The 4442-nt window shown below is 43.3% G+C and overlaps 1 long non-coding RNA gene across 1 annotated transcript; it reads left to right on the plus strand.

Annotated features, from left to right (window-relative positions):
* Positions 1-460: 460 nt before the first annotated feature.
* Positions 461-1764, plus strand: LOC138434641 (uncharacterized). Its single transcript, XR_011254827.1, has 2 exons — positions 461-680; positions 1167-1764. It is a non-coding gene; the product is annotated as an uncharacterized lncRNA (long non-coding RNA).
* The last annotated feature ends 2678 nt before the right edge of the window (positions 1765-4442 follow it).

A 4442-nucleotide genomic window follows, 5' to 3' on the forward strand; every position in this document is an offset into this window, starting at 1 on the left:
GAAGCAGACAGCAATCTTGCTTCCCCCAGAGATGGAAAGCGGGGGAGACGCACTCCAGTTGTCTTACTGGACCCTGGAATTTTGAACCATGGGGTTCTAGTACCTATTCAGGGGTTCTAGTACCTATTCAAAAGGCAAATAAATAAAAATAAATTCAGATTTTAAAATTTTAAGCTTCATTAATGTTGTGCAGTCTGGGAAAAATGAAGTAGTCCTCTAGAAATTGATTTGACTGAGAGAAATGGCCAACTTTACCATAGTATATTCAAAACAGGACTGAGGTGATAACTCTGCAAAGTGTTTGTATATGTGTAACAGGAGTATGATGCCTGGAAATGTACACATTCATGTAAAAAAAATTAGTCTGAAAGAGAAGGGAAGTAGATGCATGTTGTGTTAAAGCCAGCTTGTACTTTGGAAAATAATTTGGCAGTTCTTCAGAAAGTTAGCATTTCCCTGTGACTCAGCAGCTGTACTCCTGGGCATCAACTCGAGAGAAATGAAACATGCGTCCACCTAGAAGCGTGTCCGTGAACGTCGGCAGCAGCATTGCTCGTGCCGCAGAGGGGAAGCAGCCGCTGTCCCTCAGTCAGGTGCCCACACACGGGTGGGTCGCCGGGGCAGTGCTCCCGCAGTGGAGTATCAGGCGATAGGATGAAGTACCGAGAAACGCCACAAGGGTAAACCTGGAAAATATGTTGTGAACTGAAAAAAGCTAGTGACCACAGATTGTGTGTTGTTTGGTGCCATTGTATGAAATGTCCAAAAGAGGTGAATTCATAGAAACAGACAGCAGATGAGTGGTGGCGGATGGGCGGAAAGGAGGCTGGGGAGTGAATGCAGTGGGCATTGAGTTTCTTTTAAGGGAGACAACAAGGCTCTAAAATTCAATTTTGGTGATGATTAAATAACCCTGTGAACATGCTAAAAGCATAGAATTTTACACTTTAAGTAGCTAAATTGTATGCTATGTGAATTTCTATCTAAATAAAGCTGTTTTTCCAGAAAGTCAACTTATAAAAAGCTACTCAGATACATACATAACTAAAGGGGCAGCTAACTGCCAGTTAGAACTAACAGTGTCAACACAGGAACACTTGGACTTATAAAACCCGAGGCCAACAGGACACCGTTTGTTACAGTGGTTGACTCTGGTATCTTGCCAGCCATGCGGAAGGCCTGAGCCCCGTGGAGCTGGCAGTCCTGGACCACGGCGAGTCGCCCACGGCCCTGCTCTTCCCTGACTGCCCGTGACGGCGCCAGGCGGTGGGCTGAAGGGGGAAGACACTGCACAACTGTAAATAGTCCTGGAATCAGTGAGCGCGGCCTTCAGAAAGCATTTGACACGCAGACTCAACCTGTGAGCAGGGGCTGCTGTTCCCTCCTGCCCGCAGAGGAAGCCACACGTCAGGAGATGGCGGGAAGCCTGCGGACTGTCAGTCTTGGGGAGCACAAGGCCTGTGTGCGTTCAGCTGATCCCTGTCAATTGCCCGCCGTTCCTCACAGGTCTTCTGCTGACAGATGCGAACGATAGATTCCTTTGGTTGTTAGAGTTCTGATGTCTTACTCTGTCTAGTCTTGTTTTCCTGGTTTTACATACTCCAAAATTGATATTAGAGAGATCCATGTGGTAACTGATAAGCAGCATATACTGATCGCAGTGACCTTTATTCTTGCCATGAAAAATAACTCAAAAGGAGTGATCACATATGGTCAAATTTAAATTCCCCCTGAGAGAGTGAATTAAGTCAAAAAAAAGAAAAATACTGAATAATATTGTTTATATGTGGATCTAGAAAAATGGTTTAAATGAACGTATGCAAAGCAGAAACAGCCAACAGACGCAGAGAACAGATTTATGGTTAGCAACGGCGGAAGGGCAGAGTGGGGCAGATTGGGGGCCGGGGTTGGCCTATACGCTCTATTATGTTTAAAATAGGTAGCTGATGGGAATCTGCTGTGTAGCACAAGTAACTCTAGTCAGTGCTCTGTGGTGGTCTAATGGGAAGAAAATCTAAAAAAAGAGGAGATATATGTGTACATACAGATGAGATGATTCACTGTGCTGTACAGGAGAAACGAACACAACATTGTAAGGCAACTCTACTCCAATAAAAATTAATAAAAAATAAAATATTTTAAAATAAAAAATACAAATTGCATCTGAGAAAACTCAGCAGGTATCAGGGAGAAATCTCTTCTCTCTACTCTTCTCTCTGAAGATAAATTTTTAAAAGTTGGACTCAGTCATAATTATTTAAGAGCAGTGTTTTCAATCATAATTTGTTCAAAGTACTTTGCAAGCTTTTTAGGGGCAGAATTGCAAGTGAAAACCAATGCAATTCAGTTCACATGAAAAGGCAGAGAAGTGTCAGATGGGGAGGAACTCGTCACAGACATTGGGTGGAAGTCACAGCCTTTACGAGGCCAATGATGGCTCACAGTGTCTCCCATGAAAAGTGCACTGTGTATCTTGAGTCCGGGTGTCTTTGTTGCACTCACACCCCCGTCACCAGTGCCCGTGTCCAGCTCACTGCTCCTAACCTTGCCTCCAGCCCAGCTCCTTCTGAGGTCTCCCCTCCCAGGTGAGGACAGCTCAGTGCATCCAGAAGCCTATGACAAAAGCCTTGGGGGCCGTCTCACCTCACACCCCACATCTGGTCTGTAGCAAATCTTTCAGCTCTGGTTTGAAAATACATACAGAATTCAACCTCAGATTGTCCCCCATTTCTACAGCCACTCTCCTAATCCTAGCCACCAGCAGATCTTACCCGGATGTCTGCAGAAGCCTCTAACAGGCTCGCTCTTCACCGGTAGGGTCCCCACTGGCCCAGACCGTGTCTTTGTGCAAGTTAGAGAAAGACGTCTTGCTCCATCTGCCAAATTGATGTGAGAATGAGCATATAAAGCCATGATGTGCGCCATGTCACCTCACTCCCTCAGACACGGGACCCTTGTGCAGAGCGCAGCCTGCACAACTGTACAAGATTCCTTGCTTCATTCTTATTTTGATATTCTTATTAATGATAGCCTTACAATTAATAATATTGTTATTAATATTCTGATATTCTTATTTAATCTTATTTATTGTCTGTTCCCCCCTATAAATTCAGTCTTTGTGACAGCAGGGATTTTTGTGCCTTGTTCCCTATGGTATCCTAGCACCTAAACAGTGCCTGACATGTGAGAGGTAATCCGTGAACCTTTGGCAAAAGCATCCAAAGAACAGAAGGATCACTGCCCCAAAGCCCTGGGAGTGAGCTGCCAGCGGGGCAACTGAAATGTCCTGAAATCATTTGATCAGATGCACATCATCAAGCACTATTTCCATGGAGAGACTCCTGGAAAATAGGATTTCTTTTGAGTTGTTTGTTCTTTATAACCAACATTGCCATAAATAAATTCTGTATGCTTTTAGTAATTTGTGGGCCCCAACTGTAAGAAGCAAAGTGCAATGGAAAGGTCCTGAGGCTGGGAGCTGCACAAAAGTTATTTTGGGAAAAGGAGGAATGCTTAGTAAATGCTTTAAAAAAAATCTGAAGTATAGTTGATTTAAAGTGTTGTGTTACCAATACAGTATACTAACACATATATATGGAATTTAGGAAGATGGCAATGACGACCCTGTATGCAAGACAGGGAAAGAGACACAGATGTGTATAACGGACTTTTGGACTCAGAGGGAGAGGGAGAGGGTGGGATGATTTGGGAGAATGACATTCTAACATGTATACTATCATGTAAGAATTGAATCGCCAGTCTATGTCTGACGCAGGATGCAGCATGCTTGGGGCTGGTGCATGGGGATGACCCAGAGTGATGTTATGGAGAGGGAGGTGGGAGGGGGGTTCATGTTTGGGAACGCATGTAAGAATTAAAGATATTAAAATTTAAAAAATAAAAAACTAAAAAAAAAAAAAATAAAGTGTTGTGTTAATTTCAGGTATGCAGCGAAGTGATTGAGTTATATATTTTTCAGGTTCCTTTCTACTGTAGATAATAACAAACTATTGAATATTATTCCCTGTGCTATGCAGTAAATCCTTAGTGTTTATCTCTTTTATATATAGCAGTGTGTATCTGTTAATTGCAAACTCCTAATTTACCCCTCCCCACCCCTCTCCGCTTTGGTAACCATAAGTTTGTTTTCTGGGTCTGTGAGTTTGCTTCTGCTTTGTACATAAGTTCATTTGTATTATTTTTCAGAGTCCACATTTAAGTGATAGCATATGGTATTTTTCCTTATCTGATTTACTTCACTTACTATGATAATCTCTAGGTCTATCCATGTTGCTGCTAATAGCATTATTTCATTCTTTTTTATGGCTAAGAGGAGGACAGAGGCGTCTGGGATGCTTCAGCCCATGGGGTTGTGAGGAGTCGGGCGTGAGTGAGCAGCTGAGCAAGAGCAGCAGCCATTCCTTCGGGTCTGCGTGCCACAT

This window comes from Ovis canadensis, chromosome 2 (genome assembly GCF_042477335.2).
Source record: "Ovis canadensis isolate MfBH-ARS-UI-01 breed Bighorn chromosome 2, ARS-UI_OviCan_v2, whole genome shotgun sequence".
In the NCBI taxonomy this organism is placed as follows: Eukaryota; Metazoa; Chordata; class Mammalia; order Artiodactyla; family Bovidae; genus Ovis; species Ovis canadensis.